This window comes from Myotis yumanensis, unplaced genomic scaffold, assembly GCF_028538775.1.
Source record: "Myotis yumanensis isolate MYYU_CA2020_CCGP unplaced genomic scaffold, mMyoYum1.0.hap1 SCAF_1, whole genome shotgun sequence".
Taxonomy (NCBI): domain Eukaryota; kingdom Metazoa; phylum Chordata; class Mammalia; order Chiroptera; family Vespertilionidae; genus Myotis; species Myotis yumanensis.
In genome coordinates, this window is record NW_027223752.1 from 51,989,843 (window position 1) to 52,012,886 (window position 23,044).

The 23,044-nt window shown below is 40.3% G+C and overlaps 1 protein-coding gene and 1 non-coding gene across 7 annotated transcripts in view; both read left to right on the forward strand.

Moving 5' to 3' along the window:
- CSNK1G1 (casein kinase 1 gamma 1) overlaps window positions 1-23,044 on the forward strand; it is a 164,318-nt gene that overhangs the window by 85,008 nt on the left and 56,266 nt on the right. The window lies entirely within an intron of this gene.
- Window positions 741-846, forward strand: LOC138999991 (U6 spliceosomal RNA). Its single transcript, XR_011469496.1, has one exon. It is a non-coding gene; the product is annotated as a U6 spliceosomal RNA (small nuclear RNA).

The window sequence follows — 23,044 nt, forward strand, 5'->3', positions numbered from 1 at the left end:
AACTTAAGTACCCAGTAGGTACTTTATATGTTATTTCATTTTTCCCATTTTTGAGCACAGGGAAGTGTAGTAACTGACTTACCCCAAGGTCACACAATAGGCAAACTATGTTTTTTTTTGTTTGTTTTTTTTTGGTACAATAGATTCAATGCAATTCCTATCAAGATACCCATGGTGTATTTCACAGAACTAGAACAAATATTACAGATTTTTGTCTTGTGTGTGCATATATATACATATACCTAGCAGATGCCTGGGCCCTTTAACCCATACCCCTTACCTAATCATAATAGAGTGGTGGAAGAAAGCCATAAAAATACTTAATTGAAGCAAAGGCCCAGAACCGCCCTCTAGTGTGAAAGAGTAAGATTTTCTGTTTCACCGGGTGCCCCCATATTTTATGCCATAGAAGGCTGCCTTTGTTACCTCCAAAATGTTTTATGGCCTTTGATGATCTAGGTTTTGAAATATTTCTTTCCAAAACAAATTAATCATTTATGTTGAATACATGTGCCATCTATACAACCAAGAGGCTCAGAGCTACCTATGCAAGCCATTTTAACCCACTGAAACCTTTATGTTGTGACTAAAGAAAGTGTTCATAGAGCGGATTGGGCTTTGCAGTTTTGGAGTTTCTGGGAGGGAATGGTTTTATATGTCATCAAAAAGCATAGGAGATGCCAATTGGTACCAAAAGAAGAGCTTCAAATCTAGGCAACTGTTAAATTAAAAAGAACATGGTGCTCACTTCAGCAGCACATATACTAAAATTAGAATGATACAGAGAAGACTAGCATGGCCCCTGTGCAAGGATGGCATGCAATTTGTGAAGTGTTCCATATTTTAAAAAATACTCAAAAAGAATATGGTTCTGCTTCAACAAAGGAATAAAGCATAAATGTGAAGAAAATCATAAAGTGTGAAATTGACAAAACCCTTTGATAATATGAACTTCTTGAGGAGTGCATTGTAAACAAGCTGGGCAAACATAGGAAGCGGTAAACAGGAAATTAAAAATAAGAACATCCGAAGAGATACTGGAAAGATGGGAATTTTACTTAAAATATAAGTGAATCATATAACAAGAGTAGTTGGGAACAAGTAACATGCCTCAACTTAGATAACCAGTACTTAGAAATGCTTAAAGAATTAGAAAAAACTTTTTGGTCTCCAGTTAGGCAGACATTTTTTTAATGAGAAGAAAGGATAAAGTGGTGATCTCAGTAAAAGAAAGTAAAATCTGGACCCTTTCTTGTCATGTATAAGTTTTCAGAAATCTCTCTGCCAGGGGTATTATAGATGAAGGAGACAAAAACCACTAAATTTAGGGGAAATTGATCTTTATTAGTATAAAAGAGCAGCCTTGAAATTGCATTTTGACGACTATGGAGATTTAGACACTTGCCCTCTCTAAGTACAGGCAGTGTGAATAAGTGGAGACAGCCAAGAATTGGAGCGAGGAGAAAAGTTTAGCCCAGTTTTTCCAGCTGTTTCTTTGTGACTTAGGTGTTAACCATGTGCCCATGCCTCAGTGTCCTTTTTCATACAACAGGAAAACCTGCTGTTTCTTATCAGGTTTGCAGACCTGCTGGGGTTGAATGAGGTAATGTCTGTAAAGGCCTTGAGTTCTGAAGGGAAAAGTGCTATGTAAACACAAGGCAGTATTGTTTTACATTGAAACTGAAGATCTAACTTTCCTGTAGAAATGGAAATATCCTATTTACATTTCTCATAGCTTTAAGAAATATCAGAATGAAGAGATAACAGTTTCATTTTTTTTGAAGAATTTCTGATGGGTTCTAAAGCAATGGTCACTTCGTACTTACCAGTTCTTTCTCTGACTCAATGCAGCAGAATTCTGGCTACTGTGAACCCAGCATATCTGTGATCTTGAGTGAGGTGTTTGTTTCTTTCAGAGGAGCTGAATGTGGTCAGGTTGAAATACAGTTATTCTCATTTGAGCCTCCTTGGTGAAAAGGAGTACTTTTACTTCCACAGCTCCATAGCCTTTTATGCCAATTTGGAGGAGACACTTGGCCACAGCTACCTTGAACCCCAGAAAAAAAGATAAAATTGCCATACCTATTTTTGTTCTGTAAAATTGAGTTGAAACTATTGCTCAAGGACCAAGCCAACTGGTCCCATTAATGTTTGGTCCTTACTAAAACTGCCCTTATTTATGAATCCTCAAAGGAAGCGGTGTTACTAGTGCCAAACTACTGAAACATCATAAATAAGGCTTATTGTTGTATGGGAATGTTAGTGAATATCAGTGCCCTCAAAGAGGAAGGATACATAAGTTGGTTGGGCATTGTTCCATGCACTGATGAGTTGCAGGTTCTGTTCCTGGTCTTTATTTGCTTATGCCAACAATTCTTCATTAACTGTGTTAAGGAAGCAGAATAAAAATATGAATGAATAATTTAAGATATTAGAACAAAGTCCCTCAAATTATTTCTATATGGATATAGTATACAGTTAGATACATGTATATTTACTAGTACTTATAAATTCCAAGCATCTACTCTGTGGTAAAAATTCTGGAATATAAGCCCCTTGCGTTTCAGAATTATGTTTGTTTGTTATCAGTGTAGTGGCTATAGTATTGCAAATCGTCAGACATAAATAGCCCATCAGCAGCTAAAGAATTATGTAGATGCAATCAAATTGAAGGAGGGATCATAGCTTGTCAGCTGTTTGCTTAGCTCCATTCTTAACAGTTGCAGTTCAGGAAAGGTAGCACTCTAGATCTCATACTCTGCTCCCTAAAAAAAATAAAAAATAAAAAAGTAACTTTAGAGAAGGAGTTTTTAATTATCCATGTGCAGCTTGGCCAAAGGAAAAAAATGTTTTTCCAATTGAAAAATTCTGTAAGTGCTGGAGAAAATTAATATCACTGAAGGTTTGGAAAAATATATAAAAGAAAGATTTACTTTCTCCACTTAGCTACTATTACCATGTATATTTCATTGGTCTTTTTTATTTCTATATTTTTCATTAAAAATGTTCTGATTTAAAGATAAGATTGGGAATCTGTTTATCAAATGGAAAGGTATAAATTTCAAACAGTGTTGAGATTCTTTTAGCTTTATTATCCAACTAGAGGCCCGGTGCACAAATTTGTGCATGGGTAGGGTCCAGCCGGCCCCGCCCCCAATTGTGGGGGAAGCCCAATTGAGGGTGGGGTCAGGGGAAGGACCCGATTGAACTCCTGGTCAAACTCCAGGTCGAGGGAACAGTTTGCCTATTAGCCTTTTTTTATATAGGATATGGATTTGAGAGATGAGATAGTAAAGGAGTAAGATGAGTTAAATGTCAAGTTGAATATTACGATTGAAAAATAATTGAAATATTGAAAATATTCTAGGAAGATAATAAAAGAATGCTAGAAAAGAAGTTGGTGGGGCCTATCTATGTGATAGTTTGTTATATTGAGGCACTGACACTTTGGGGACTTGGTGGCCTAATTTGAGTCTAGAGGCTTTATTCAAAATCCTAAGATACCTCTCAGAACACCATATTTCAGTTCATTGGCTGCTGGGATAACCTAATAAACTTTCAAATAATCAGACCACCACCCAGCTGTCAAAGATCACATGTACTAGTTTTTAGGTATCTATATATATATATAAAAGCCTAAGTGACTGGAACTACTGGAATGACCAGTCGCTATGACATGCACTGACCACCAGAGGGCAGACACTCAACACAGGAGCTGCCCCCTGGTGGTCAGTGCGCTTCCAAGCCAACCTCCCGTGGTCCCTTCCCCTGGCCCCCGGGCTGGGACAGGGAACCAGAAGTGGGTGGCAGCAGATACGGCCCTTTTGCCAGGGGGGCTGAGGGCCAGCTCCCTCCCCTCCTTGGGGCCAGTGGCCAACCTCCCATGCCCTGTCCCTCCCCCTGGCCATCAGGCCCCGATCAGCCTTCGAGCTGAGTGGTGGCACAGCAGAGAGGGTAAGAGGGGGGGAGGAGGCGGGGAACCGCTAGGTGGCAGGGCACAAATGATGGCAGCGGCGGCATCTGTTCCTTCCACGCCCAGCCCGCAACTATCACCTCCTCTCTGGCCTGGCCCTGATCAGCCTGCCCCCGGTTGGCCCTGATCGCTGGCCAGGCCTAGGGACCCCACCAGTGCACGAATTTCATGCACCGGGCCTCTGATCTTATATAAAATGCTAAGATTTCAAGGGTGATAGTTTTCCTAAGAACTGTGATATGTGAGGTCAGGAGATAAAGTTAGCACACAGACGAAAATCATGCATAATCAGCCTTCAAAAATCCCTTAAATTGCCTATAAGAATAAAGTGCAATCTAACTGGATTTGTGTATTATGATCAGGTTTAGTAAGTAAGTGCTGCATAGCATGAGGTATAGTATATAGTATACAGTGGTACAGAGTTGATATAATAAGGTATATATCTGCAAAATATTTTATGGTAGTTTTTTATTTTCTTAAACTTTTTTCAGCCAAGCATATATTGTTAAATTTGAGTAAGTAGCCCAGCTGGTGTGGCTCAGTGGTTGAGCATCAACCTATGAACCAGGAGGTCACAGTGCATGCTCAGGTTTCAGGCTTGGTCCCCGGTAGGGGCCTGCAGGAGGAAGCCGATCAAGGATTCTCTCTCATTGTTGTTTCTCTCTTTCCCTCTCCCTTCCTCTTTGAAAGCAATTAAAATACATTTAAAAACAATTTTTAGTAAGTAAATTTGGTTTTTATGCCATTTCACATCATAGTCTTCCTTCATTTTACTAATATTTTTGAAAGGTTTAACCTAGTACCAGGGTAGCTAGAAACCTCTCTGTTTTCTACCTGTAAGTTCCCAAAGGGCAGAATCTGTATCTTACTAGTATTTATCTTTTGTTTTTTTCCTTCCTTCCCTAAAGCACCTAGTACAATGTCTTGTACATAGTGAGTATTCAGGATACATTGGTTACAGTGGAGGAAGATGAGCAATTATATGTGTCTTAGTCAATACTATTTTGATTACAAATAACAGACTACAAATAACAGACTCTATTCCAGTTAGCTTACATCTAAAAGGAGGATTTACTGGAAGATCTCGGGGACATGGCATGGAACCCAGGAAGGAAATATACAGGTCTCACTGGAGATTAGAACAAAGCACTTTTGCCTCTAAGAACCAAGACAACTGCTCTCTGTCCCTGGCTTTCTGTGCAACTTTTCTAGACTCTGACACTTTGACTCTCCTTCTGCTGAGGGTCATAAAATTCCTTGCCTCAGCTTTTGTTAGCCCTCTTCATTTTCTTCATATTACCAGCCTTCTCAGCTTCTCCTTACATTTAGTAGGAAAAGGTCTCTCATGTAGCCCCTTTCAATTTAAGCACCCGCAGAGATTGACTTGAGCCGTATGTCCAAATTGCAAGTTCCTGGAAATGAGACTGGCTGATTCTGCTTGGAACAGCTTTTCAGTACTAATCCAGGTACCTTATTCAAAAGGTACAAAGCCATGTAAACCTTACCACTCAGCAGGGAGCAGGTTCTCCAAGAATATGGCTTTGAGAACTGGGAGAAAACACTTATTAGTGTGACAAGCTTACAGATGTTACTTTTTTTTTCTCTTCATGAAACACTTGCTAAAAAGCAAAACATTTTTCCTTAAGACAATTCAACATCTTGAGATTCTCAAAGTGGGGAGTAGAGCCTGAAAACAAGTGTGGTGTCCTGGCATAGGGCAGTGAATCCCAGAAAGAAAACCGCCTCTTTAACAACTAATTGTGCTTACGTTTATTGTACTTAACCATCAAGAATAATCTTAGGAGAAAGAAAAGAATAATCTTAGGGGAGAAACCTGCTTTGGGCCTGTGTTAACAGAGGCAGACCTTCTCATACTTTGCAGGGGTCTGGAATAATGAATTAAGATGTAAGCCACATCTGCCAAGCTTTCACCCTTCAAGGACCTGCTCCTTTCAGTGTGAGTGGCCTATTTGAAATAAGTAAACATGAAAGCAACAGCAGAAGCCTCAGATTCAAAACAAAAGGTCTAAAGTTCTGTTCTCTGGGTAAAGGGTAAGGAGGATGTTTGAAAATATCTAAGCCTTTGTGTATATTCTTTGCAGAAGGAGCAGCACCAGTGTCACTGTTGTTCCACATAGGGAACAGAACCTAAATATAAAAGTGTGCTTGAGTTGGTGAATCAGTAGCAAGAACCTGAGATTGATATGAGAATAGTATCTCTGCCGTATGTGTATGGAACAAACTTCAGACAGTGAAAAGTGTGGTGTGGTTACCATCTTTTCCTTTTAGAGTATGTGTGCATGTTTGTTTTCAAATTTACCTACATTTTAAAAGGACATTTAAATGCTTCCCTTGATATTACAACATAAGTCCAATCTGTGACTAATGCTTAATTTTGTGAGGAAAAAATAGAAAGAGTTGTTTCATGTAGTGGGCTTGGAAAGGTGTTTTTCACACAATACTAATAATGGCTAGTCTTTAATGGAGCTAATTTAGTGGCGATAATACCATGAATTTCTATCTGTTCTTCCAAGGATGAACTATGACCTTGACCTTTATTAACTAGTTATACTAGTTAGCCAAAAAAGGAACACTTCTGAACTAGGATAAATTCTATGATTGTGTCCTTTATGTGTATTTTCCATTATTTAGAGCAGTGAGACACATTTCTCATATTATGGCTAATAAGGTACTCTATGGTACAGTGAAATATAAGCAAAAAAGTTCATATCTAATGCTGTAAGAGACTAGCTTATCTGTTAGAGTCAAACCCCATGTGGCCCTTCTCTGCCCCTTAAAACTTTCAAATAGCTCTAAGTCACATCATGCATATAGAGTATTACCTATAATCACATACATAAAATTTGTCCCTCTTCCTTTGGGGAGAGAAGGGAAGGAATTCTATTTTAAATGTTTTGCTGGTGAAGACTTGTTGGGCCAATAATTTCTTGAATTGCAAATAGAGTGTTGTGAGTTTATTATAGAAATTGGCCTGCATACAACACACAGTAACACAGAGCACTAACACCTTTTCAGTGTGTTGTTTTGCAAAGTGCAGAACTGCTGGAGATGTTTGCTCAGTGTGAAGGCAGAATATGTTACTTGGATTTTGTCTTTAAGGAACTTCATGAAAAATAGAAGGTTAGGTTTCAAAAATAAACTCAAGTAACATATGTAAGCGGACTGGGCTGGAGAATTGTACTGTAGAGTGCTTATGAAGGCAAAGGTTTGGCAAAGGTCAATCACTGAAGCCTGTCAGTTGGAGCTTGCTTATAAATAGACACAGACCCTCTGGGCTCTGATGCCATTCTAGGACATTTTTTCCTTCTTAACTCACACCTCTCTTACTATGTACCTGCATGTTTCCCTTTTTTCCATCTTACAGCCATTCTTTTCTTTTTTTAACATTTTAAAAAGAATTTACTGATTTCAGAGAGGAAGGGAAAGAGAGAGAGAGGAACATCAATGATGAGAGAGAATCATTGATTGGCTGCCTCCTACACAACCCACACTGGGGATCGAGCACGCAACCTGCGCATGTGCCCTTGATCACAATCGAACCTGGGACCCGTCAGTCCCCAGGCACACACTATATCCACTGAGCCAAACCAGCCAGGGCTTACAGCCATTCTTTAGACATTAAGAATGACTTTGTGATTAGAGAATGCTTATTTAAGGATTCAAAGATCCATGAAGTTTCGGTCCAAACTAAGGGCTAGAGTAAGCTTATTGACCATTATAGGACTGACCACAGTACTCAATCATTATTCCTCCTAACTCATAGTTTGTCAAGATTAATCATTAGGAAGAAAGTTAACATATATTTAATATCCCTAAAGCTATGGAATGAAAAAGATGAGTGATTGCAGTGAATTTTTCCCATGGGTTATGAGAAGATGGAGGCATGGATCCACTGTTTTGTATTTAAACTTTTAAAAAATATATTTTTATTGATTTTAGAGAGGAAGGGAGAGGGATAGTGGGAAACATCAATGATGAGAATCATTGATCAGCTGCCTCCTGCACGCCCCCTACTGGCGATTGAGCCTGTCACCTGGGCATGTGCCCTTGGCTGGAATCTAACCTGGGACCCTTTAGTCCGCAGGCTGATGCTCTGTCCACTGAGCCAAACGGGCTAGGGCTGTATTAAAACTTAATAAATTTTTTCCTTATGTCTGTCATTGTCATTGGTGAGAAAGAATATTTTCCCCAAGTTTTAGTAATGAACTACATAAAATAGATAACTCCCTACATAAAGGTAGATAACTCCATGCACCTGCTTTTTTTTTTATCCTCACCTGAGGATTGAGAATATTTTCTCCATTGATTTTTAGAGAGAGTGGATGGGAGAGGGGTGGGAGAGAAAGGAGAGAGAGAAAACATCTCAATGTGAGAGGAACATATCAATTGGTTGCCTCCCGCTTGTGCCCCAACTAGGGTGAGGGATTGAACCTGCAACCAAGGTACGTGCCCTTGACCAGGAATCAAACCTGAGACCCTTTGGTCTGTGGGCCAATGCTCTAACCACTGAGAAAAACCGTTCAGGACCTTACTATTAAAATAGTTATCTATTTGCTAGCTAAGCCCTACTCTGTATGTAGCATATAACTTATCTATAAGCATGTATAAGACAAAGATCAACAAAAAGGTTAATTTTTAACATTTGTGACCAGTTCTGTTATCATCTTTCCACAGCTCCTAAGCAAGTAATTTATATTCCACCCCTTAAAAGAAGAATTTGTTAGTTCTGTACACCTCTGCATTCTTTATACTTTCAACAGTTTGGCACACTTTTTTTTTAATTGCTAAAAGTATTACAAAGGGTATTACATATGTGTCCTTCCCCCCCCTCCCCCCCCGCCCTTGACAATCTCCTGGCCTCCCTTATCCCCCAGTGTCTTATGTCCATTAGTTATGCTTATATGCACGCATACAAGTCCTTCGGTTGATCTCTTACCCCCCTCCCTCCTGCCCCCCAACCCTCCCTGGCCGGCACACTTTTAACTTTTCTCTTTTTTTTTTTTTTATTGCTTAAAGCATTACAAAGGGTATTACATATGTGTCCTTTCCCCCCCCCCCCCACCCTTGACAAGCCCCTGCCCTCCCTTACCCCCCAGTGTCTTATGTCCATTAGTTATGGTTATATGGATGCATACAAGTCCTTCGGTTGATCTCTTACTCCCCTCCCTCCTGTCCCCCAACCCTCCCTGGCCTTACCACTGAAGTCCGACAATTGGTTTGAGGCAGCTCTGCCACTGTATTTATTATTGTTCAAAAGTTTGTAATGGTCTTAATTATCCATGAATGAGTGAGATCATGTGGTATTTTTCCTTCATTGACTGGCTTGTTTCACTTAGCATAATGCTCTCCAGTTCCATCCATGCTGTTGCAAATGGTAAGAGTTCCTTCTTTTTTTTTTTTTTTTTTTTTTTTTTTAAATATATTTTATTGATTTTTTACAGAGAGGAAGGGAGAGAGATAGATAGTTAGAAACATCGATGGGAGAGAAACATCGATCAGCTGCCTCCTGCACATCTCCCACTGGGGATGTGCCCACAACCCAGGTACATGCCCTTGACCGGAATCAAACCCGGAACCCTTCAGTCCGCAGGCCGACGCTCTATCCACTGAGCCAAACCGGTTTCGGCAAGAGTTCCTTCTTTTTAACAGCAGCATAGTATTCCATCGTGTAGATGTACCACAGTTTTCTAATCCATTCATCTACTGATGGGCACTTAGGCTGTTTCCAGATCTTAGCTATGGTGAATTGTGCTGCTATGAACATCTGGGTGCATATATCCTTTCTGATTGGTGTTTCTGGTTTCTTGGGATATATTCCTAGAAGTGGGATCACAGGGTCAAATGGGAGTTCCATTTCCAATTTTTTGAGGAACCTCCATACTGCTTTCCATAGTGGCTGCACCAGTCTGCATTCCCACCAGCAGTGCACAAGTGTTCCTTTTTCTCCACATCCTCTCCAGCACTTGTCGTTTGTTGATTTGTTGATGATGGCCATTCTGACAGGTGTGAGATGGTACCTCATTGTTGTTTTGATTTGCATCTCTCGGATGATTAGTGACTTTGAGCATGTTTCATATGTCTCTTGGCTTTCTGAATGTCCTCTTTTGAAAGGTGTCTATTTAGATCCTTTGCCCATTTTTTGATTGGATTGTTTGTCTTCTTTTTGTTAAGTTGTATGAGTTCCCTATAAATTTTGGAGATTAAGCCCTTATCAGATATGACGTTGGCAAATATGTTTTCCCACGAGGTGGGTTTTCTTGTTGTTTTGTTGATGGTTTCTTTTGCTGTGCAGAAGCTTTTTATTTTGATGTAGTCCCATTTGTTCATTTTCTCTTTAGTTTCAACTGCCCTAGGAGCTGTATCAGTGAAGAAATTGTTTTGGCATATGTCTGAGATTTTGTTGCCTTTGTATTCTTCTAGAATTTTTATGGTTTCCTGTCGTACATTTAAGTCCTTTATCCATTTTGAGTTTATTCTTGTGTATGGTGTAAGTTGGTGCTCTAGTTTCATTTTCTTGCATATGTCTGTCCAATTTTCCCAACACCATTTATTGAAGAGACTATCTTGGCTCCATTGTATGTTCATGCCTCCTTTGTCAAAAATTAATTGAGCATATTGGTTCAGGCTAATTTCTGGACTCTCTATTCTATTCCACTGATCTATATGTCTGTTCTTGTGCCAGTACCAGGCAGTTTTGAGAACAGTGGCTTTGTAATACAGCTTGATATCTGGCATTGAGATCCCACCTACTTTGTTCTTTCTCAGGATCGTTGCAGCTATTCGGGGTCTTTTTTTATTCCAGATGAATTTTTGGAGAGTTCGTTCTAGATCTTTGAAGAAGGCCATTGGTATTTTAATGGGAAGTGCGTTGAATGTATAGATTGCTTTGGGTAGTATGGACATTTTAATGATGTTGATTCTACCAATCCAAGAACATGGTATGTTCTTCCATCTGTTTATGTCTTCCTCTATCTCTTTTTTCAACGTCCTGTAGTTTTCTGAGTAGAGGTCTTTAACCTCTTTAGTTAAGTTTATTCCTAGGTATCTTAATTTTTTTGGTGCGATGGTAAATGGGATTGTTTTTCTGATCTCCCTTTCTGAAAGTTCACTATTGGTGTATAGAAATGCCTCAGATTTCTTGGGGTTAATTTTGTATCCTGCTACATTGCCAAATTCATGTATTAAGTCTAGTAGCTTTTTGATGGAGTCTCTAGGGTTTTGTATGTATAATATCATGTCATCTGCAAATAAGGACAGTTTTACTTCCTCTTTTCCAATTTGGATGCCTTTTATTTCTTCTTCTTGCCTAATTGCAATGGCTAATACTTCCAGTACTATGTTGAACAGGAGTGGTGAGAGTGGGCATCCCTGTCTTGTTCCTGTTCTTAGGGGAAATGGTGTTAGTTTTTGTCCATTGAGTATGATGTTGGCTGTGGGCCTGTCATATATGGCTTTTATTATGTTGAGGTATGATCCTTCTATTCCCACCTTTCTGAGAGTTTTTATCAAAAATGGGTGTTGGATTTTGTCGAATGCTTTTTCTGCATCAATTGATATGACCATGTGGTTTTTTTCTTTCAATTTGTTTATGTGATGTATCACATTTATTGATTTACGGATGTTGTACCATCCTTGCATCTCTGGGATAAATCCTACTTGGTCATGGTGTATGATCCTTCTGATGTACTGCTGGATCCGATTTGCTAAGATTTTGTTGAGGATTTTGGCATCTATGTTCATGAGGGATATTGGCCTGTAATTCTCTTTCATTGTGATGTCTTTACCTGGTTTTGGTATTAGGGTGATGCTGGCTTCATAGAATGAGCTTGGAAGCGTTCCTTCCTCTTGAATTTTTTGTAGTAGTCTGAGGAGGGTAGGTTTTAGTTCTTCCTTGAATGTTTGGTAGAACTCCCCTGTGAAGCCGTCTGGCCCTGGGCTTTTGTTTGCTGGAAGCTTTCTGATGACTGCTTCAATTTCTTCCATAGTTATTGGCCTATTGAGGTTTTTAGATTCTTCCTGATTGAGTTTTGGAATGTTGTATTTTTCTAGGAATTTGTCCATTTCCTCCAGGTTGTCTAGTTTGTTGGAGTAGAGTTGCCCGTAGTATTGTTTAACAATCATTTGTATTTCTGTGGGGTCTGTTGTTATTTCGCCTCTATCATTTCTGATTTGGTTTATTTGGGACCTCTCTCTTTGCTTCTTGGTGAGCCTGGCTAGGGGTTTGTCAATCTTGTTTATCCTTTCAAAGAACCAGCTCTTGGTTTCATTGATTTTCTGTATTGTTTTTTTGGTCTCTATTTCATTGATTTCTGCTCTAATCTTTATTATCTCCTTCCTTCTGCTCACTCTGGGGTTTTCTTGTTGCTCTCTTTCTAATTCTTTGAGTTGTAGAGTTAGATGATTGACTACCATTTTTTCTTGTTTTTTGAGATAGGCCTGTAGAGCTATAAACTTTCCTCTCAGGACTGCTTTCATTGTGTCCCAGAGGTTTTGGATTGTTGTGTTTTCATTGTCATTAGTGTCCAGGATGTTTTTAATTTCTTCTTTGATGTCATCGGTAACCCAATCAATATTTAATAACATGCTATTCAGCTTCCAAGTGTTTGAGTATTTTGGGTTGTTTTTATTGTAGTTTATTTCTAACATTATGCCATCGTGGTCTGCGAAGAAGCTTTTTATGATTTCAATCTTCTTGAATTTGTGGAGACTTTGCTTGTGACCCAATATGTGGTCTATTTTTGAATATGTCCCATGAGCACCTGAGAGGAATGTATATTCCGCAGCTGTGGGGTGAAGTGTTCTGAAGATGTCAATTAAGTCCATCTGATCTAGTGAGTCATTTAGGATTGCTGTTTCTTTGCTGAGTTTTTGTCTAGCGGATTTATCCAGTGATGTCAGTGGTGTATTAAAGTCCCCTACTATGATTGTATTGTTGTCGATCTCTCCCCTGATATCTTCCAGAAGTTTTCTTATGTATGTGGGTGCTCCTGCATTGGGTGCATATATGTTTACCAGGGTTATATCTTCTTGTTGTATTGATCCCTTTAGTATTATGAAGTGGCCTTCCTTATCTCTGGTTATGGCCTTCACTTTGAGATGTATTTTGTCAGATATAAGTATTGCTACCCCAGCTTTCTTTTCCTTTCCATTTGCGTGAAAGATATTTTTCCATCCCTTCACTTTCAGTCTGTGTGAGTCCCTTCTAATGAGGTGGGTCTCTTGTAGACAGCAGATGTAAGGGTCATGTTTTTTTATCCATTCAGCCACTCGATGTCTTTTGGTTGGAGCATTTAGTCCATTTACATTTAAAGTTATTATTGAAAGGTACTTGTTTGTAGCCATTTCTTTTTTTGTGTGTGTGTGTGGCTGTTTTCTTTCTGAGCTTGATATTTCTTCTTTTTACACCAGTCCCTTTAGCATTTCTTGCATGGCTGGCTTGGTGGTGATAAACTCCCTTAGCCCTTTTTTGTCTGTGAAGCTTCTTATTTCCCCTTCAATTTTGAATGATAGCCTTGCTGGATAGAGTATTCTTGGATTCAGTCCTTTGCTTTGCATCACTTTGTAGATTTCCATCCATTCTTTTCTGGCCTGATGTGTTTCTGTTGAGAAATCATTTGATAATCTAATGGGAGATCCCTTGTATGTTACTTTCCGTCTCTCTCTTGCAGCCTGTAAGATTCTCTCTTTATCCTGCACATTTGCCATGGTAATTATGATGTGTCTTGGTGTGGGTCTTTTCGGGTTCACCTTGTTTGGGACTCTCTGGGCTTGTGTGACTTTTTTCTTCCCCACCTCAGGGAAGTTTTCTGATATTATTTCTTCGAATAGGTTTTCTAATCCATGTTCATCTTTCTGTTGTTCTGGCACCCCTATTATTCGTATGTTGTTTCGTTTCATGTTGTCCCAAAGCTCCCTTAGGCTCTCCTCCTGTCTTTTAATTTTTTTCTCCATTTTCAGTACAGTTTGAGTGTGTTTTGCTTCCTTGTCTTCTAATTCACTAATTCGGTCCTCCGCTTCTCCCAGTCTACTGTTGATACTTTCAATGGAGTTTTTTATTGAAGCTATGTCGCTCTTCATTTCTTCTTGGGACTTACTTAAGTTGTTGATTTTTTCATCTGTTTCTTCTAGCTTCTTGCATAAGTAGTTGAGTTTTTCATCTGTTTCTTCTTGCTTCTTGAACATCTGGTGCATGTACTCTAGGAACCTTATTCTGAATTCTTTTTCCGTCATGTTGCATATCTCTGTCTCACTTAGCTTCTTTTCTGGCGAGTCCTCCTTTTCTTTCCTTTGGGGGTTTCTTTGCCTACCCATGTTTGATCTCGCTGACATATGTAGATGTTGAGATGTTCAGTGGCTGCTCCCTGGGTGGCAGGGGCTCCTTGGGTTGTGGTTGCTGCTCAGACGGTTGCGGTAGCAGCTGCTTTCCAGTTGGCAGCAGCTCCTCTGGTGGGTGTTGTTCACAACTGTGTTGGCTCTTCTGGCTGGTGGGGGGAGGCTTCACGTACAGCTGCTGTTCCACAGACAGAGGGTGTGGTGATCAGGAGGCTGTGGTGATCAGGAGGCTGCGGTGATCAGGGGGCTGCTGTTGCTTGGATCTGCTGCGTTGATTTAAAGGCACAAAATACAACAGAGCAAGGCACAACGTACCAGGCACTGAACACAAGTATATTCACAATATTAATAACCCCAAATAAAGGTGACCACCCGAATTAAGAGAATTAGGGGATAAGGGAGAAAGAAGAGAAGAAGATAAAAGAGAGAACAGAAAAGAAAAATAAGAAAAAAACAAACAAAAAAGGAGTGCAAAAATAGAATTGGGAAAAAAGAGGGGGGAAAAAAAGAAAAAAAAAGGAGCGAAAAGAGAGAATGAAGTAGAAGCGGGGAAGAGACTATTTGTATGAGGAGCAAACTCCAATAGAACTGCCACTAATCTCAACAAATTCCAGCAACAGATCCCTGGAGATGAATGCAAACTACAAACCACCAATAATATCCAGAGGGGTAAGGGAAAACAGAAGGACAAAAATAGCCGGGGTGGGGTGGGGGAGGGAAGGGAAAAACCAGCAGAAAAAAAAAAAAAGAAAAAGAAAAAGAAAAAGAAAAACAACCTCACAACCAGTCCTAAAACAGAAGAAAAAACACAAAACAAAACAAACAAATAAAAAAAAAGCCCAATATATTCAACAATCAAGAAAACAATAGAAAGATAAGAGAAAAAAAAATGTTTGGAAAGTGAAGAAGGATAAAGAATAGGTGTATAAGGATTTAGAGCAGTAGATTGGAAATAGGATATATAAGTAGGGTGGAATTAGACAGGGGGTAAAAAGAAGGAATTGGGAAAGTCTGGAGCAGGAATAGGGTAAGAGAAACAGGACACCAAAAGGGGAAAAGTAAGGAAGAGGGTTTTAGCAAAGAGGTGAAATTGAGATAGGGAAAATTAATGCTAAAGGAACGATGAAAATAGAATGGAGAACACTAATCCCAAAAGAAAATAAAGAGAAAATAAAATGGCACTTTGAAAAATGGTAAAATGGTAGCAGTAATAATACTGGTTAAAAATAAAAATGTGGTAATTGAAAGGGTAAAATCAGGTGATGGAAAAAGAAGAAAAAGAGAAAAAAAAATTGGTTTCTTAGTAAAAAGGTGAAAAAATTAAAAAAAGAAAAAGAAAAAGAAAAAATTTGCAGTAGTGATGGTCTTTCGGTTCTTCTACTCTTCAGCCTGGTTCGCCTTAGTCCTGCCAGGTATTTAGGAGAGTGTTGAATTTCACTGCATTACACTGTTCCTCCGTGTTGTAAATCACAGTCCTGATTTTAAAGCAGGCCGTATTTGTGATCCAGTCTGCCTTAAATTGTATTCCCCTAAGAGTCAGTTTGTGGCTCAGCCTCTGGGTGGCAGTGTTTTTGGGTTGGCCTCTGAGGCTATACAGCTTCTCTATCCTTTTTTAATCCTTACCCTGCTCTGTGTTGTTGGTGGGACTGAAAATCCCTCTATAGGCCAGACCCTGGTAACACCCAGGGACTAATCAGCTTGTTTTAATCCTTTATCTCATACAGGGTGGAATCTGGGTGTGGCTGTGCTCCTTGCCTGGGGGGCTGGGGGGAGGAATTCCACCCTCTGGAGGAATGGCTGCCCCAGTCCTGGGCCCAGGGGTGTCTCAGCACTCAATTCGCTGCCACCTCCTCCGGCTCCCCCTCTTTCCTCAGCCTCTCCCCAGATTCCCCTCGTCTGCACCTTCACCCTCTCTTCAGCACAGGTGAGTGTCTGTATCCGAACTGTCCTATGAGCCGGGTTCAGTGAAAACAAAGAAACAGACAAACGCCGGCCGGCCGCGGAAACGCTCCTCTCTTACCGGTCTGGGAAACGCTCCTCTCTTACCAGCACTGCATGATCTGGGAAACGCTCCTCTCTTATGGGCACTGCATGGTCTGATCAGTTCCTCAGGATGCCCCCTGTAGTCTCAGTTCTCCGCAATCACAAAATCCAAATCTCAAATCTCCTGGCGCCAGCAAACCCGCGGAACTCCTTACCCCAGTCAGGGTCTGTGTCTGTCCCAAGAGACGCGGCTGTCTGCCATGCGGTCTCCCTCCGACCCTCTGGGCTCAGGTCTGGCCTCTCTCTTTCTTTATACTTCATACTAGAGGCCTGGTGCATGAATTTGTGTATAGGTGGAGTCTGGCCACCTGCCACGATGGGGGTCGGGCTGTTGGAGGGGAGGGGCCAAGGGCAGTTGGCCGGCCAGCCCTGCCCCAATTGGGGTGGGAGGGCCAGTCAGGGGCCGGGCTGGCCAGGGGGAGGGACCACGGGAGGTTGAGGGGGCCCAATTGGGGCCCCAATCAGGTTGGTTGGCCACCGCAGTGTGCATCGTAGTGACTGGTTGTTCTGGTCACTTGGCTTTTATATATATAGATTGCTTTAATTCATTCCTTACTAGCCCGTAGCAGTCTCTTACTAATAATAAGTACTTCAGTTATAATACAAGGAGATAATGTTTTCACTAACTAAAACATAATGAGCATCATCTGTGTTCATAGCATTGCACTCATTAATTTGAGAGTCACAGAGTTATAAATAAGATGGTCTCTGCCCTTCAGGAGACTAGAGCCTCATTAGAAGGAAAATGTAATGTTTACTGATTGTAAGGTATTATCCTAATTTTGTCTAGTTAACTATAAGGTATGGTTGACACTGATGTGTCTAAGTAACTATAATGCAAACTAAAACAGTGGAATGTTCTTTTTTTAAAGAACTTATATCAGTAGGGGCTCAGTGCATGAATTCGTGCACCTTGAAAGGAACTGTGGGCCATGCGGCTGCGGTGGGCACAGGGGTGGGTCTCGACCCATCCTCCGTGCCCCTGCCTGGCCCCTCCCACCGCGCCCCCAACCCCCTGTCTGCCAGCAGCCCCGCTCCCGCCGCCACCACTCCTACACGCTGACCACGCCAGCCCCACTCGCACCCCCTGACAGCGTGGAGCAATTGGGGCTGGCACCTGCAGCAGGTGTGAGTGGGGCTGGTGCTGTCAGTGGGTGTGAGCAGTGGCTGCTGCCCTGATTGCCTCTCAGGAGCAAGGGGAGGTGGAGAAGCCCTCAGGAGTGATCAGGGCCGGCAGCCGCTGCTCGCACCTGCTGACGGCGCCAAGCGATTGGGACTGGCGCCAGATGCCAGCAGCGGGTGCAAACGCCTGGCAGGACTGCGGTGCATGGGAGCAAAGAATTTTCAGTAACCACCAGAGGCTCACCCCATGACAGTGACCAGTGCCCTGCCTTGGTCTGGCACCCCTGCTCACCTGCTCCACCATCCGGCCACAGCCAATGCCCACTGTAGTGGGATGTGTGCGCCCCCTGGTGATCAGCGCACGTCATAGCGACCGGTTGTTCTGCATATTAGGGTTTTATATATATGGAAGTTTTGAAGGGAAAAAATGTTTATAATTATTTGGAATAGGGAAAGCTTTATTGAGAGCTATAAGGCTAAAATTTCAAGAAGGAGTATGATTTACTTTTACATGTTCAAATAGAAGTGTAAGAAAGCCTTCCAAGTACAAAATAAGCTAAGGTCCAGAGATAGGTATGTGTCTGTTCATGCCTTTATTAAAGAGGTATTCATTGAGTATCCCAATTGGGTTAAGTACTGTTTTGGCTAAGCCTTGGGGATACAGTGGTGATCAAGAATAGACACTGCCACGAACTTACATTCTAAAAAGGAGACAACCTGTGATTGGCTCCAGATAAGCAGAATTAGCAGTTCTGGAGAGGTTAGAAGAAGGAGAGTTGTGGGCTAGGGAAGGCTTCTTTGTATGGGTCATGCAGATTGCCAAGTATGGAAGCTGTTTTCTGCTGCAATTTTGTACATAAGACAGACTCACTTAATCTTTCATAACTCCTTACAGAGCTGAACCACTAGCCCCATGTGCCTATTGAGCACCTGAAATGTGTTACAAGTATTAAATACACATTGAATTTCAAAAGTTAGTACTTGCCAAAAAATATGTAAAATATCTCAGTAATTTTAAAATTAATTACATGTTGAGGTGATGATATTTTGGATATGAGTTAAATGAAATATATTATTAAACTTAATTTCATCTGTTTCTTTTTACTTTTAAAATGTGGCTTCTAGAAAAATTAAATTTATGGTTCTCATTCGTGGCTTGCATTGTTTTTCTTTTAGACAGAGCTGCCTGCTATAATTCAATAGTATGTTCCTAGTGCATGCTTAGAAGAAAATATTTACTGTGAAACTATTATTAAAGATGTACTAAGGGCAGTATGGGTATATAGTACTCAGATAAATCCTTACTTTTTCTCTTTATTCTCTTTTGATCTTCTTTTTACTCGGCTATCTTTGCCTTTTCATCTTCATTAATGACTGTCATATTTTTGTAGAGACATTTGCTTAACCAACTGGTGGTTCAGAATTAAAGGAAACTCTAGGTAAGAGCAAAATAGTCTTAGTATTTCCAATTTTAGGGAGCTGTTACCCTGCTTTTGCCTCTGTGCTTTTAGCTCTCTATATACCTGCCTATAAGATTCACTCTCCCTCCTCCAGCCTAATCAACTAACTAACCATCATCCTTCAGGAGTTAGCCTGTGACTCCTGTTCTGTGAAGCTTTCTACAACTCCCTCAGTCAAGGTTATGATGCCCCTCTTTTCATTCATTCATTCATTCATTTATTTATTTATTTTTAATCCTCACCTGAGGATATGTTTTTTATTGATTCTAGAGAGAAAAGAAGGGAGAGACAGAGAGACTGACATTGATGTGACAGAGAAACATCGATGGGTTGTCTCCGATCGCCCCGGCTGGGAATCAAACAGGATGACGCTCCAACCAACTGAGCCACACCAGCCAGGGCTAGATGCCCCTCTATTACTATAGCACTCTATTCTCACTTGTGATGTTTGATGAATGGTGGGGGTGGAGAGAGACACATAGATTGGTTATCTCCTGCAAGTGCCCTGACTGGGGCCAGGGATCGAACCTGCAACCCAGGTATATGTCCTTGACCAGGAATCCAACCCAACACCCTTCTGTGTACAGGCTGGCTCTCTACCACTGAGCCTTACCAACCAGGGCTAAAGTAATCTTGAATGTTCCATCAGGTCCTATTAGTTTTGACTGGAGAGAGATTTGGGTGTAGGCTCAAATAAGAAAAAAATGTCAGGCTTCAGCATCTGTTCCATTGACTGGTTGGTGGTGGTTCTGTGGCAAGCTGCTTACTCTCTATTTTTCCTATTCAGAAAAATGAGGGTGACACTTGGTACTTTACTCTCCCGGGGCTATTTTGATGCTTAAGGACTGATATTTCAATATTAAAAGAGTTTAGTAATAGGGAACACTCTGCTTCTGTGCTATGATTAGACGGTGTGCCTTAATGGATTTTGTTTTCCTCAATTAGGACACTTCTGGGAACAATTTGTTAAATGGGCCCAAAGGTATTGAAAACCTATCCTTATCTGCTTTTTATAATTTCTATATTAATTTAATCATATGTCGAGTCGCTTCCTGAATTTCTAAATGATTAATTCATTAAGCTTTATTTGGTAGTTGTATTAGAAAAATGCCACTAATGCACTCCTGATGTAATCTTAAGGGAAATATTACTCTTTGTTTACTTGAGTTCATAGTCTATCAACATTATCAGTATATTATGATGGCCTGTTAGGTCCAAATACAGACCATGTTTTATGGAATCTTTACAAAATCAGTTAACCTTCTATCAAAGTAATGTGACCCAGTAGTTCTTGTTGTGACTCAGGATGTCCTTGAATTTAGGGCACTGATAAGTACATGTGATATAGAAAAAAGAACCTGAGACTTGGAGGCAAAAGTTGAGGTTTTAGGTCTTAACTACATCACTCACTATGACACCTACATGTACTTGTTAATTTTAAATGGGAGGACCTGTATAAGAACACTTCATAAACTGTAAAACATACTTTTGTGACTGGACTATTTTTTGAATGAAATTTTCTAAATGTAACATTGAACGAATAGTGGGGTAGGAAGGATTCTCCTGACTTTTAAATATAAATAGTAATTTGGATAAAAAGCTAGGCGATACCCTCCAGAAGCTAGGAGATAACTTTGTGCTGGGGCTTTGGAAATAATGGATTAAGACAGGTTCTAAAAGTTTCCTTAAATACTCCATGGGCCTGCATACTTAAGAAATAGGACTATAGTGCTAACTGTTGAAATAGATCTAGGACTCAAGACAGACTAAAGAGCATTTAGAACTATGGCAATTTGGCAATATATGCTAAAATGTCAAATATGCATGCCCCTTGACTTAGCATTTTCTCTTCAAGGAATGTTCGCAGATACATTTGCATTCTTGCCCCAAAATGTGGGCACAAAGATTTTTTGCAGTATTTTATGCATATTTGTCTAAATCCAGCAATAGTTTCAGCTTAGGCCAGCCAGATCTAGGATCAACACTCTCCTTGTTCCTCAGGTTATGTGGTATATTTGTCTGTCTCTCTTGCTCACCGCTCTGCTTTCTCTGTTAGTTCCATTCTCAGATAGACAGTCTACCTATCCTCATGTAGTAGTGTCTGGCAGCTCCTTCCATTTTGGCAATCATAGAGGGAGCGGGGTGGGGGATTGCTGCTCCTCTGTAGTTCCACAGGAGTCCCAGACTTTACTATCATTGTTCTGATATGGCTCAAGCATCCATCCTTGACTCAGTTTCCCAGGATAGAGGGATAGCATACTCCGATTAACCTGCTTGAGTCAGATCCTTGGATGACAGTGGGAAATGGGTTTAACAAATGTATGGATACAACCCAAATGTCCATCAGTACTGGAAAACAAACATATATGATTTATCAGAGTGGGATACTGTATAGCTATTAAAATGAATGAGGTATATTTGTGTCTTGACAAAAATTGCTATGTAATATTAAATTAAAAATGAAGTTGCAGAAAAGTATTCTTAGTTATGCATATGTGCATTATTCGTTAGGGATGTGAATACTTTTTCTTCATGTATTACATAATTATTACATAATTTAAAAAAGTAATGCTCCAGGTGGCCGCTATTCTGGACCAGCGCTGGAATTGACAGAGCTCAAGAACTATAGAGAGATGGACATATGATAGGAAAACTGAAAAGATAGTATTCTTGGATCTGATACAAAAATAATGGGAACCAAGAGGTGGATAGGACAGATTAAATTGCCTGTGTAGCAGGAGCAGATTTATAATCCTAGAAGAGTGACAAGAGAATTTCTAGAAAAAGTAAAAATATTAACCAAAAGCCTCATGGTTTGGAAGAGATGGGGTAGAGAGCATAAAGAATAACTTTGGAAATCACATGAATGAAAGGGAACAACAGAGGCAGAGAATGTGGGCGGCTTAGTGTAAAGAAGAGAGCAGTGAACCTGCAGTTGAGAAATTGGTTATGTTTACTTCGGCAATCCTATATTACCTAGGAAAGGTCACGTAACATCTCACAGTATCTATCTCCTATGGACAAGGTAGTTTTTTGAGAGAGGGGAACACATTTATATTTGTTTGTGTGTAGCTTTTGCTGCTGTTAATTAAAATGAATAATTCTGCATAGTTCACCTATATATGGCAGAACGGCAAGATGAAATCAGTTATCACATACAACCATCATGAAAGAAAACACACAGAAGAAAGTCAATGTAGAACTTCAACTCTGAAAAAATCATTCTCATGGAATTCAAACAAGAGCTACTCAGAAATATCAATTGTGGTAGCATTCCCTGCACATTTTAAATCTGATTCATTTGTTTTTCTCTGTATATATGTGTATTTTAGCATTTTGAGGCAAGTATTGTGCAGTCCAAATAGAAAACTCAGGTGGCGTTTCATTGAGTTGTATTTACTTGCTTAGTACTTCTACCCTTATCTACCATATGCTTGGACTAGTGCTAGGTATTGACATACAAATGTAATTGTCACTACCTTCAAACAGCCTTTGGGTTGTAGGGAAGACAGCCACATGGACAAAGAAAGTGTAATGGGAATGAAGTAGGACTGTCAGGAAGGGAGTCACTGTACTTTGAGTAATTTTTTCCCCCCTTCTCATTGCTTCTAAATGCTTGTTAGAACTTTCTTGGTTTTTTTAGTTATTCTTAAGATGTGTGTTAAGAAAAGTTCAGCATCTCTTAGCGTTTAAAATTCTGTCTTCATAACTTAAATCACAGGAACTGCAGTGCTAAAGAAGGTGGAAAATTTTCAGAGACTGGGTTATTATCCTTTAAATTTACCAGTTCTGAGCTGACTTAGTCTGTTTTTGGAAAGAGAAAGAATTCCACACCCCCCAGTACACAAAATACTTGTTAAACAGTTTTTATCTTAGATGCAGTCTACTACAGAAAGAATCCATCTTCTATCTTGGGCTTTCTTTCCTGACTCCTTTGGATAAATAAAACTTTGAACCTGCTTTGAGGTTCAAGGCCTTGGTAAGTGTGTGTGTGTGTGTGTGTGTGTGTGTGTGTGTGTGTGTGTGTGTAATAGGTAAGTGGTAAAAGCTCCATTTCTGTGGCTAACTGCTCTTGCCTTTCCTCGCCTTCCGT